Here is a 14,792-nt window from a genome sequence, read left to right as displayed (position 1 = left end):
GGGTGTAACGGGCTCAGCAATCACCTAAGTAAGTTGAAGAGTTGTGACAGAAGCAGATCTGTTTAATAACATCAGAAACAAACACTGAGGTTAAAGAAAGTATCTTTGAAAACTGCACCGAACCTATCAGTTCTTATAGAATATTTGTTATCTGACTACATACACTTGACCGTACTTCCTGATCTTTTAGTGCACACCCGCGACTTACTCTGACCTTGCCCAGATGTGCACAGACCTTGCCCTCAAATCACAAGAACTCTACATTTTTTGCTGCTGAAGTCTGGACTCTTCTGCTCCACTTGACCTAAATGAAATCATTCGGCTGGATTAAATGTCATTATATATTGATCATTTAGGACCACACACTGTGCAATGGATGGGCCCCATGTAACCATGCAAAGTGGGCTAACTAAATCTTCCTGTGTTTAGCCAGCATTACAGTAGTAATATACAGATAATTAGATTAACCTGTTTAGAGATCTGCTCCAAATACTTGTTATCAGAAACATATTTATATATATTGTGCAGACCATATCATACTGAAAACCAGGAATAGCCCTTTACATAAATAGGGTTTTTGTTTTTTTTGTAAAGCCTGTCCATGACATTTTAGGAATAGGGGTTTTCATGCATTGTTTTGATGTAACTGCTACTACTACTACTAAAAGGTAAGGTGTCTTTTTCCACTGCTATTATAAACAGTAATGTATTTCTGGTATCATGACTTTTGGGGCACAGCTGATGCAATCAATTTGGGGAATGATAGGTGTAATGGGGCACAGGTAGTATAATCAAATTGTGGGGATATGCTGTGTGGCAGTTACATGCTAGGTGGCGCTAGTTTGCAACCAGTTGCTTAAACCTCAACAGAGTGTGACACCACTCCCACCTGTTGGAGTAAAGAGCTCAGTAGGGTGCTGAGGTGTCGTCTGCTGGAGGCTGGAGACAGAGGACCAGATTGAGAAAGACAGGTGTTTAATCTCCCGACAGCTGGATTCCACCAGACAGGAGTGCAGGACTGTTCCTAAGGAGCCAGAACTGAAATTCTGAAATCAGAAGTCAGGTGCCCTTGAAGATAGATGGCTTTATTTATAGATAGCTTTATTTCCAAGACAGCACCGCAGAGCATATGATACAGACAGATTGTTCAAGGGGTAAAATAAAACTGGGTCTGAAACTAGGAATTCCCACATCCCTTTTTTTTTTTTTTTTAAAGATTTGAATCAGTGTATTTCTGTGTATGATTACAAAGTCATCCTAGCTGGTAAACATTTAAATCTCCCAAATGTTTCACATGACACTTAAAATCCCTAGAGGACAAGATGTTCTTTCCCAGACACCTGCAAATTAGATAGCGGTTCTCTCTCACATGACAAAGTTACCATCCCGATAAAACTAAAAGATGTGGTTTGTCCATCTGTTCAAGCAAATCTGGCTTACATCCGTATCTCATTAGCGCTTTCAAGATTACAGTACAATGTAGTAAACAAGTTTGATGTTTTACAGAAATGTCTATAAAATATAGCTGTACAGTGACAACATGGCTGCTGATATCAGCTGAAGAGAGAATTTTAGCAGTAAAAGGACTGTCTGTCATTGTTTTGAGCCACTACTGAACAGCGAAAGTGGTAAGAGGTCTAACCGCGCACTTGCTAAAGAAGGAGTAAGAAGTGAGTTATCACTCCCTATGAAGGTTAGGTATAGTGTTTTCTTTAAGACAGTGACTTGTTGTTTTTTTGCTTTACAGTCGCTAATAATTACATTCAATTTACTTTTCAACCTCTAAATTACCTGGTGGGGACTTGCAGGGTCTGGCTGGGCTGGGGGGCATGTGCCACCCGGGCCGATCCCATAGTTGGCTACCTTAGGCTGAGTCACTGGGCCACCTGTATTTTTTTCCTTTATAATGTTCCTAATAGGCTGCTGAGCCAAGTCTCTACCGCCCAGCCTAAAACACTAGTCCAGTGTTTCTCAACTCCAGTCCTCAGGACCCCATAGCAGTACGTGTTTTCCGCATTTCCTTGCTGGAGCACAGGTGTATTCATTACTGACTGACACAGTGTAGCAGGTGGTATAATTATTTCACTGGTCACCTGGCAATCCTGCACTGTTAGTGGGTCCTGAGGACTGCAGTTGAGAAACACTGCACTAGTCACTGACCAAAGGGCTGCTACCATTGAGGTTAACCACCTCACAGCTGGTGCAATGTGTGTGTAAAAATTATGGGTCATTGTGTGCAATAACAAACATTTTGTGGTTAACATGATGGTATTTTATCTCATTTTGTGTCGGACCCAAAAGGAGTCATTTAGCACACGCGCGCCTGCTTTTCCCACCTTGCCTTCCGGTGATGGGGGTGAGGTAGAAAAACAGAAGACGGGAGGGCCATGATTATTCAATTCATTATATCAGTTGGACTGGCCATTATCATGATCACGCTGACCCACCTATCTATGCAAACTGCAAAACATTTGATTCAATGAGGTGGGCGGAGCTTGGTGGTTCCATGTGACTCACGCCCCTCTTGCCGCAGGTAAAGCCCTTTCTGGGAGATTTGCCTGCTCTCTATTTGGGAAGTCTCAGCCTAATTCTTACTAAGCTGCGTTTGTGTGGATGTGCAGAACCTAATATTGCTTTATTGTTCTTTTTGTTGCTAAAGTGCCATCTTTCGGAATTTGCACAATGGTGTTTTACAATAATAGTGTATGTTATAATAATATTCTACAGGGCCTCCGTAACTCAAGACAAGTGATGGGGGACTCCGGTGAGAGGTCTCAATTCTTAGAGCCTGCAATAAATGGCGTTATTGTTTAGAGAATCTCCCATCTGTTTCTGTGTAAATACCCAGTGCTTTTATTATGTAATTTTGGCTCCAACATCTTCATCTGACCCTATAATGGTTTTACCGTACATGGCACAGAAGATGATCACCTTCCCCACCCTCGCGGATCTCTGATTACAAATATGGGAGCCCCCTGTCTACGCGGCCTCCTTGGCTGAAGCAGCTGCCGCCAAACATGAGGAACAAAAGTCCTGGCTCCGTTTCCAGCAACGCGCATGATACTAAAGAGAATCATTAGTCTACGCCCAACCACTACAAGCTGGTGGACAACCACAAGGGTTCCTGAGCAGTACGAAGGTGGAAGCCTTCTCCAGAGCTGGGGAGGAAAGAGGTTCAATTCAGATACATTGTGAAGAACAGTCATGGTTGCCAGCAGCTGATTGTATTAAGATTTCTACAGTGACTGGTTCACGTACCGCACCATCGGTACCTGCACAGAAATACCAGTCACCAATGGCCGCTTTATTATTGGAGGCTGGTAACGCTGCTGTCTTACACTAGCCACACACACTTTTCGTACCAGCTATTATTATTCTCGCTATCTTGTGTATCAAGTGTTCCCCAGATCTATTAGATTGCAAGCTTCTTTAGGCAAGTCCATCTTTACCTTCTTTTTTTCACGTCATTGTATGCAATTGGCTTTATGTCATGATCCCCTGAGTATACATCCTTGCGTAGTATGTCAACACTTTATAGATAAAAGATATTATTATTATTATTATTATTATTATCATTTATTTGTTAGGCGCCACAAGGTATCCGCAGCGCCGCACACAGTACTAACAGTAGACTATACAGGGTGAAACCATACAGAACAATGAACAAAAAGTACCAATACTTCAGAAACTCCAGCCAGTCATATGCAGTAAAGACGGAGCGGAAGAACATGTACGGAGACAGGAGGGGAGGGGGGATAATCATAATAATGTTACAGTTCCCCAAATATTGATCTCACCATCACAGTTTGTAAAATTATTAAACACCAATTCTAACTATATTATCTAAAGCAGATCAGCAACCTATCAGCAATACACATGGGTTAGACATCAAACTGTCATGTAGACTAATAGAACAATGGCAACGTCTTCCGTATAAATAGTATTTTACCTTGTTATCGTATATGTAATTACAGATGTTTCCAGAGAAGCTGTCACAAAGACATAATTAATGCCTAACATACTGTATATCATAATTATATTTCACACTTATAAGGGAAAAAGTCATTCATTTTCCGTAATGAGACAAGTTATAATTGGAACATTTTTCTTAATTAATGCTTATTATGAATACAATATATTTACTGTATGACTCTTTTGCTGATTAAACTTTCATGTCAGACACATACTTCTTGCATTTGTTATATTAGGCTAATCATTGTTCAGGTCAATATATATATTTCTAAGGATCCACTTTTGAACCATTTGAATATTTGGAATGTTCAGAAAGTTGCTTCAGCAGTGAATTCATTGGATGTATTTTCATGAGAAGAGTGTAGGTGACTTGCACTTTAATCAAATAACGATGGATAACACATACATGGCCCACTTTCTTTTTGTTCTGAAAGAATTCTGCTGAATCGGTTTCCTTCGTTTTACAGGAAATGGAGAAATTATGAATATAACAAAAAAACAAAACAAGGAATTATGAAAACCAGTAGCATGTGGTCCTCGTGTCATAATGTCTACCAGCCCTAGCTCATTCAGTGTTAGGCTGAATCCCAGAGGGCAGGCCTGTGGCTCTCCAGGTCTTGTGAAGTCCCAGCATACCCTGCCAGCTATCGGCTATCTACTGGCAAAGCATGCTGGGGCTTGTAGTTTCACAACATCTGGAGAGCCACTGGTTGGCCTGCCCTGGGGGAATCACAACCTCTGTAAAAAGTGGGGGTTGTCCTACACCACTGGTGTGGTGGGCGTGGGGCAGGGCCATCTTAACAACATCACGGGCCCCCCCGGGCTAAGCAGTGCATCGGGGCCCATATATATATATATATATATATATATATATATATATATATATATATATACACACACATATATTTATGTATGTATATTTATATATATATATATATATATATATATATATATATATATACACATATATTTATGTATATATATATAAAGATATATATATATACACATATACATATATAGATATAGATATGTATGTGTGTGTGTGTAAAAAAAAGAAGTGGTTTTATATATATATATATATATATATATATATATATATATATATATCTCACTTTTTTTTCAAATCCCCCGTTACTTACCTTTCAATCGCCCTGTTCTCCGAGTCCGACCCTTCTTCTTCGTCGCTGTTCTGTGCTCCTCCGTGCTGTGCTCGCAGTGAATGTCGGGCGTGATGACGTCATCACGCCCGACATTCACTGTGAGCGCAGCACGGAAGAGGGGACCAGGGAGGGAGCCGGATCGCCACCAGGTGACCGCAAAAGGTAATTTGTTTGTTTTTTTTTGTTTTTTTTATAGGTGTCCTGCCTCGGGCCCCCTTGTCCGCTGGGCCCCCAGGTACCTGCCCATAGTGCCCAGTTGGAAAGACGGCCCTGACGTGGGGTAATAAAGAGCTAATTGATGTAAATGTATTATTTTAGCTGGTGCATAACTGGTACCAACAAGCTCCAGCATCTCTAAACTGCTTGGGTATGTTGATGCTGGTAGAACTACAAATGTCAGCATATACATGGCTGCTTGCACTTGCAAACACTGGGACCTATAATAAAATACACTGAAATAAACACACACAAAGGGCTAGATTTACTAAGCTGCGGTTTTGAAAAAGTGGGGATGTTGCCTATAGCAACCAATCAGATTCTAGCTTTCATTTATTTAGTACCTTCTACAAAATGACAGATAGAATCTGATTGGTTGCTATAGGCAACATCCCCACTTTTTCAAACCCGCAGCTTAGTAAATCTAGCCCAAAGTCCTTTACTGAAAAAGAGACTCTCCAACACATACTATTAATTGCTCACCTAAGACCATGGGGGCTTCCTCTTCTTTCTTCCAGCTTTCAATCCATTGGAATAAAAAACTCTGCAGAGCCCACACACTAATGTCAGGCCCGCTGCCTTAAATCACAAAAGAACTAGTCATTAAAATCACACATTTCATACATTTCAGTAATTTAATATAGTTATACTTTATAACTTGACTCCAAAATGACAGCCGAAGCCTGTGCTTTAAAAATTCATTTATAACTTATATTACTGTAATAAATTGCTTCATTTTTTTTGTTCTTGAACTTCCGATTCGCTTTTGGCTAAGAGGAAAATATGAAGGGTATAATGGAAATAAAATATTAACAATAGTCATTTCTTATATTCTAGGGAACATTTGCAAGTGTTGATTCATTTAATATGCACCTGTGTCTTATGCAGTGAAGGCAGCCAAGTGTCTCCTGCCTCCACCATGACAGTGGTTCCTAGTGGATTAATGGACTCAGTTCTCACGAATGTTGGTTCAGTCCACAAAATGACTGCTACCAAGAAGCCTACGGCAACATTTAAGGAGCTGCAGAAATTTCTGTCAGGAACTCGTCACTCCCTGCCTGTGACAACGATCTCCCGTATTCTGCACATGGGGTAGGGTGGCAATATAGAAGCCATTTCTCCCAAGAAAGAACATCCAAGTCTGACTAAATTTTGCAAAAAAATACATTACAAAACCCCTAATCATGTGGGAATTTTTTTACAGACTATGGGGGGAATTCAATTGTCAGCCATTATGATGCGCGGACAGCGCGCTGGGCACATTTGCACAATTCTTTGCTCATTTTTCCTCACACCTCTATGGGGTGCAAGGAAACACGAGAGAAGATTTCTGTCAAATCTCCGCCATGAAGTGTCTCACGAACGTTCCGGAGACACTTTGAGGCTAATTGAATTCCCCCCTAAGGTCGAACTTTTTGCCTTTGATTCTAAAAGATACGATTAGTACAAACACAACAAAGCTCATCACCCACTGGACACCATACCTACTGTGAAACATGGTGGTGGCAGCATCATGAGTTGGGTCTACTTTTCTTCAGCTGGGATAAGGGCTCTACTCAGGAGTGAGGGCATAATGAATAGCTTCAAATATCAAGATTTTTTTTTCAAGAGCCCTGTTGGTCTCAGAAAGGTGAAGAGGAATTTCACCTACCAACATGATAACATCCAGGTCAACCAAGGAATGGCTTCAGATGATCAAAGTCTTAGAGTGGACCAATCATAGCACAGACCTCAATCTCATGGAGAACCTATGAAATGGCCTAAAGACGGGCTGTGTACATCCCCTCGCAAATTGATGGACCTTGAACTTTTTTGAAGGGAACTGTAAGGAATTACCTTGACATTTGCACCTCCGACCACTAGAGGTCTCTGTATTTGCAACTTGCCCTTAGATATGCCCTTATCCAAGATTTCCAGTTTGGCATCAAAGAGAAAGCATCTTGGATCCTGTTTCCTGTTTGGGCCTATAAATGGCACTTCCTGGTTCAGACATGTGCTTGAGTATTCTGCTTGCTCAGCTCCTGCTACTTGCTACTCTACCTTACATCTGTGACTACCTGCTTGTGTACGGACCCGGCAAATGTCTGATTACCCTCTTGCAAGGGCGGATTGGGAATATAAAGTGGCCCTGCCTACACGAGTGGCCTCGTGTAGGCAGGACCAAACCAACTTGAAGGCAGGGCCAACACAAAAGTAGCCTGGGCTAACACACCATTAGCCCTAGCAACATTGGTGTTAATTGAGGTCAATGCAACATCAACAGTAGATTATTATTATTATTATTATTATATCATGGCTCTGTACTGATTTACCTTTGTATCATTGGCATCCTTTATGGATGCGCTCCCGTATCATGTATCGCCTGTATTAATGCACCCCCTAAATCATGGCTCTAGCCTCCACTTGTATATGCTTCCCCATATGCCCCCTGTTCGGTACCTATGCCTTTGACAGTAGTGTGGACATTTTCTGCAGAGGAAGCGGGTCGTCTCATTTATTAGTTATGCAAGATAAGAATTAGCACATCTCACGAGACTCAGAGCTCCACAGCTCATGCAATGCAATGAGAGACAGTGGAACAGCAGATCAGAAATACAGCTGTCACATTCTTATTTACTGCCAGACTGCCTGTCTTTGAATGCATTCTGCTGGCATGGGCAAACAAAAGATTCCTAGAGAAGGGTTTCCAAATACTGGATTCTGGGGCAAAGCCACAAAAGGCCAGAAACAGACACTATTTTGAAGTAAAATTATTTTACTGTAAATTACAAGTATGGTAGTGGTGTTTATTCACATAGCGCAAGATGTAATAAACAACTTAAACTAACAGTATATTTTATTTTTAAAAAACAATTTACATTACGGTGCTTTACACATTCAAACACATACTAACCTCAAGGCTGTTGGTTGCTCGTCTTCCAGTGCTGCGCTTGGTCTGCAGCTCTGCTTCCACCATAATCTCTCCACCAGCACACCTGATCTGTCACCTCCAATGGAAACACTTTTCTCCATCGATGGTCTCTACTCCAGCCCCCATCCCCCAAACAAACACCATTACTGTCCTCATTTTTCTTCCCAGCTCTATCCATTGTCCCTTGTGCTCTTACATCCATCATTTAAATCTCTCTCTCTCTCTCTCTCTCTCTCTCTCTCTCTGTACTTTCGCTTCTCCAGCTCTTTATTCTCTCCCAGCTCTCCCTCTTTTCCCCCTATTGTTCTCTTTCTCTTTTTCCCCCAGCTAATTCTCCCCTATCTTCTTTACTCCCTAAGTGAAAAGAGCGACACAGGCCAATCACAGCAGCTCCAGGACAGGAAGCCAATAATTATTTCCTGCACATATGCACCGGCCAATAAGATCAAGTTCACAATGTAGCCTGATCTCATTGGTCGCTACAAATCTGCAAGCTCCAAATGATTGGTCCCATCGCCGTGTCAGAGTCTTACTGTGGCTGCTGTGATTCGTCTACACAGCTGTAGTGTGTGAACGCTTGGATGCGGCCTCCTCCGATGAGTCCAGGCTGCGCTGCCCAGCAACCCTGTTCCCCGCCGGGTGGAAAATAAATTATAGAACCTTAAAAAAGAAGAAATACATTAGGCAGGCTCCGAGCGGCCTCATCAGACCATCGGCCTACCGGGAAATATCCCGGTAGGGTCTATGGTCAATCCGCCCCTGCCCTCTTGTGTACCGACCCGGCAAATGTCTGACTACTTGCTGGATATCTACTCGGCTATTGGGCTTCAGATAATAAGACCAGTATCGTTACAGGGACTGTGGGATAGAACTGCAAGTCCACAGGGTATATTTACTATGGGGAGGATCCGAAGCACCGTCTATTCCCGACACTTTGAGTTTTGTCTTTAATAAAATTGCCACTTGAATAAAATGACTTCAAAGCGCCTGGAATCCTGAGTTCTACGGAACTGCCACATAGTAAGTAAACCCCCAGGTGTATGAAGTTAGATGGTCTTCCACAAAGCATTAAGGGGTGTGCAAACTTATGCAACCCGGGTATTGGAAAGGTCTGACATGATGTATCTTGATTTCAGGCCTTACCTGACATCTGCATTTTCAACAAGGGTGTGTAGATGTATTTTATCTGCCTTATGTTATGTGATTGTTGACTATACAAGAATTAGGCTAGGTACACACTGGAGCATTTTCGTCCAATAATCGGGCAAACCAGCCGGCATACGACCGTTCGGTTGGTATTCGGGGTAGTGTGTATAGTGACACGATTGTCGAAAGTCGTTCCAAAATGTCGATTGTCGGTCCATTTGGTTGGTCGTACCGTTTAATATTTTCCGAGCAACCACCGAAGGATCATGCAGTGTGTATGCACTCATGCTCACAATCTACATTAAGTTTACAGAGTTGTGTTATTTTCAGCCGATGCAGGGGCGCATGCAGGATTTAGAAGGGGGGTTTCCGGCTGCTGTACAGTACCGTTGGTTCGCGGAGGGGAGGGGTTTCTGGAGAACCAGAAACCCCCCCTGCGTGCGCCACTGCAATGGTAGCGATGAATGTCCCGGTGAATAAATGTAGAGAGTGCTGTAGAAGGAATAATTCATTTATTCGTTCTGAGACAGAATGTTTTGTTTCGGAGTCACAGAAGCTAACGGAATTCGTTAGGACATATGAAGTGCTCTCTACTTCTTCTTCTGTTTTTTTTCCCTTTACTCTGGGTATACGCACTTGAGATGCCTACAATGATCTTTTAAAGGTAAGTAGAATCCCTATTTACAGTACATGTCAAAGACAAGTGTGTTTCACTTGAGTTTTTACTATTGTTTAAAAATGCAAAAACACACAAAATCCAATGGCCATATGGAAACAACTTGGCCCAGGGTTGAATGAGTTTTTCAAACATCGAGAGAGAAAGAGAGAAGTCAAGTTATCAATTCTAGACCAATTTGGGTTTTAATTATCGCTTCTTATAGCAGCAATAAGAAATCTAACTTATTATTATACTTTATTTATAGGACGCCAGATGAGGTTCAAAGAGCCGTACAGAGAGCAAACAACAAGACAGTACATAGTATAACAGTACAATAGAGTAAAAAACAACACTACAACTCTCAGCAACGCTACTGGGGTACAAGGGGTATATTCAGTGCAGACAGAAACCTGCGCCTATTAGGGTAGGAGCAACTAACGGGTTTAGAACCACTGAATGAGGTGCGAAGACAATAGAGGAGTGGAGTCAATGGGCAGAGAGCCCAAGGAGGAGGTGCACCGTGTAGCTGATGAGAGAAAGTTAGACCCATTAGGGTTAGATTTATGAAACAAATATTGCCTTATATTCATAGCAGCTGTCCATCAAGCCTTTTTAAGGCTCATTTGGGTGTGGCTCACAAGCCAGCCCTTGCTAGATGTAAACCCCTATACTTTGGAGGTGAGTGTATCTGATTTTAACTGCATTTTAATGGTGTTAAAGCATATAGGTCAGTGTATTATCTGCACATAATAATTTGCCCTTGACGCTGGGATGCAGGCTTAAATGTTTTGATCAATATATGAACCAATACTTCATGTTTTCAATTTGCTAGATACACACAGATATGCAGAGTAAAGGATAAGCGCTGACAACTATCTTTTTGTTTTGCATAATATTCTCAATATATTTGGTTCTCATAGTTTACCCAAACATTTTGAGGAGATGCACATTGCAGACCCTACCAGCCTTACAGTCACCAATATGGAGCAGATGAAGCCCACTATACGGGGAGGAGATAGGTTACCGGTAACTGTGTGGAAGAGAAATATTTTGGATTCTTAAACTACGGACTCTCCGCCTCGAATTGTTAAATGACTCTTTGGAATTTCCTTTTAGGGAACTCTGGAAACATACTTTAATTGTATTTATTTTTCACTTTCATATTTTTTCTGTTTAGGTGTTGTCGAAGTCAGCAAATTGGATAAAGTCATTTCAATTAAAGTCTAGCAAACTTGGTTGTCTTTGTCCGAAAAGATGCGTACGGTACGCTATGACGTACAAGGGCACGCTACGGCGTGAAAGGGCGTACTCATCCACTACACGTGGCAGCAACAGTAATTGGTCTTTTACCATACATTCGCACAAACACGCATACTTATAAAATAGTACACATTATTGGTAGTTGCAACACATAGTCAGTTATGTCGAAATATAGTAGTATTTATATGTTATATCAGAGTTACATGCATATTAGTGAAATACACAGAACGGGTTAAAGGAATAACATCATGAGTGGTATCATAATGAACCTTGTTACATATCCTACTGTTTGGTGCGCTCTGCGAGGGAATCGCAGAGTGCATACGCAAGTTATGAATGATAGGGAATTATGAACTACTTAAGACCAAGGAATTCTGGCGGGAAGAGCAGAGCATACCCCCTGCAGAGATGACCCCCTCCTTTGGATTCCTTAGGATGAACCAGCCAATGATTGACGACCCCTTGGACATTCCTGAGACCCGGACCAATAGATGCAAGCCATACCATCTTCATTGTATTACTGTACTTGATTGTGTATATAAGCAGCAGCTTGTGATCCAGAGTGCAGACTTCTTGTCCCCAGATTTCAGGATTGAATGACTGCACTGGATCCAGAGCGCCTGCGTTAAGTAACGGCTGTATTTACTATTACATCGCTTGAACATATTTTTTCCACTTATTACGAATAAATCTTTGTGTGTTGGAAACACAAATCGAGGTTCGACAATCGTTATTGGTTAGCGACAATACGCACATTACAGTGTATTAATAATTTACTGTGGTTATTTAGGTACAATTTCACTATATGCAGCACACTTTCATATTGATGTATATAACATAACTTACAAAGAATAATATTGAGTTTAGTTTTCTTGTAAAGAATACTTTGTATATTATGGTTCTCCAGCTCATTGATAAGTAGGTTCCTCTGTGGCTCAGTGAGTTTAACCAGTGTCCTTCTTAACTGAAGGGTGTGAGTTTGATCCCCACCCATTACTAATTGCATTTTGGCAAGGGTTCAATTTATTTTATACTATGAGAATTAATTTTTATTTCATTGTGGTACCTTATTTAAAAGTAAGTGCAAATCCACTAACTTTATGTGTCCCTTACATTCATTTTGCTATGGTGGCTTAGTGGTTAGCAATCCTACCTCACAGCACTGGGGTCATGAGTTTGATTCCCGACCATGGCCTTATCTGTGTGGAGTTTGTATGTTCTCGCCGTGTTTGCGTGGGTTTCCTCCGGGTACTCCGGTTTCCTCCCACACTCCAAAAACATACTGATAGATTAATTGGCTGATGTTAAATTGCCCTTAGTCTCTCTTGGTCTGTGTGTATGTTAGGGGATTTAGATTGTAAACTCCAATGGGGCAGGGACTGATGTGAGTGAGTTCTCTGTACAGCGCTGCTGAATTAGCGGCGCTATATAAATAGCTGCTGCTAATGACGATATTGGGATTTTGAAATGTGAATAAATTCTTCAGCTGCTCTCTAAGATATATGTTGAATTATTATTTGTTTTTGTTTTTTTTAAAGTTTTCTTTTCTTTATCATAATACTTTGTAATAAGATAATAATTGCATATTTTATTTTTTATATTTATATTATTTTTATACCTGTGGCATATTGTAATCAAAGAGGCTCCTGGCTAATTTTTTTTAAGTATTTGTTGCTCATTGCTTGGAATTGAAAATGTTTCCTTTTAGAGCCTCATTAACTAATTGCTCAGCTGAGCATTTTTGATTACTAGTGAGACGCAATTGGCAGCTCTTTGGTCGAGGGCAACATATAATCTCTCTGAGTGCTATGTATATTTATCTTTGAAAAAGTCACAGCCTGTGACGAAACGCGTCAGTGGAGGTTGTACTTGCAGGAGTACTGGATATCTGATTCTAATTATTAAAGTTTTCTGCTGTAACTAATAATACTAACAGCATGCTTGCCAAACAGGGCAATGATTCGGGATGTTGGTAACTGGAACAAGGGACTGATTATTCATTAAAGGATTCAGCAGCTGATCACAAAACTCAGATTTTTGGTTTTATTGAGGGATGTGGCACTCCCCTCTTGCAAGCAGCAGACTTGTAACATTTAGGAACATAGATTAATCTCAGACATAGAAGTGCCCAGGAACACTCGCCCAGTGATTTATTATATTATCAGAATGCAGATTGCACAGTGGTAAACAGGGGTCTCGGTTTTAATATTAAATGTATCAGGGCGTTTTTGCCCACCCAAATAAAGGCAAATAGCCATGTGTAAAAATCTCTGGCAGGAAAACGTGGGTTTGTGTTGTGGGATGTTAGTCCTCTGGGTCTGCGTCTACATCATAATATGCTCTGTGTGAGAAACCACAACAGGAGTAGACAGCGGTGGAGCGGAGGTGAACTGACTATAGGGAGGTCACCGGCTGACAGAACAACTGGGACTGTAGCCCAAGCTGGGACTGTGGTACTATTGGTAAGGACCCTGCCACAACCCTTCCAGGACTGTGATTGCTGCATCCCGCAGGGGCGCTCCTGGGTATGTCTGAAAAAGTAACAGACTGAGCCCTGACAAAATGGAGGGAGCTCCAGGTAATTATCCAAGCACGGGGTTACCTGTGAGGCTTCAAATTAGGTGGACTTTCAGTCATAAAATCTAGTAATATTCCCCTCGGAGGTCTTAATTTAACCAGATGCAGCGGAAGGTACCGGAATGATGTCTCCGTAGGAGAGGAGGAGCATCCAACATGACAGGGGAGGGATCTGAAAAGATCCCACTACAAATGCTCTCTCCTCTCCAGCGGGCGTGATAACACAGATCACTGCTACCTTTTTCAGCCTATACCAACAGAAGGCGGGGCCGTGCCCCCTTCATTTAATTTACTGAACAGCTGGGATCAAGGAGGTTGCACTGTTCTCCCGGGAGGCTCCCGGAAATTCCGAGAGAGTGGGCAGCTGTGACAAGAACAGAAACTGAGAATCCAATCTAGCACACAAAGATGTTATTGAGGATTTTCAAGGCGGTCAGAAATACTTTTATAATTCTGTAACTGTCCAAGGAAATAAATAGCCCTTCACAGTAACATGAAATGTTTTACTCCACAAGACTGGAAAACAAGAGGAATCTATTCATGTTTCAATAGGCAGGTCTCAATTTTGCTGCAAACCACTTGTAAATGTACAAGCATTTATACTTAATGGAAGAAGCTCACGTCATTTCATCATTATAAGATGACCCTGAGGGAAGGAAATGTATGCAGCCTGTGACGATTATGTAGTATATCTAATGACTGATCGCTATTTTCTGTTGAATTCATGTATGACAATGTGTAATCTTGTAATGTAATCTCAATGTGTGCTTTGCTAAATGACATGAGTCTGAAACCTGTGCAAGTGTCAATATCTGTTGAAATTAGCCAGACCAAGGATAGATAAGGATCTTGGAGGAGTTTTAAGCCCAAAGTTGTAAACCATCTAGCCATG

This window comes from Mixophyes fleayi, chromosome 7 (genome assembly GCF_038048845.1).
Source record: "Mixophyes fleayi isolate aMixFle1 chromosome 7, aMixFle1.hap1, whole genome shotgun sequence".
Classification (NCBI taxonomy): Eukaryota; Metazoa; Chordata; class Amphibia; order Anura; family Limnodynastidae; genus Mixophyes; species Mixophyes fleayi.
The sequence above is the reverse complement of the archived record's forward strand: the minus strand, read 5'-3'. Positions refer to the sequence as shown.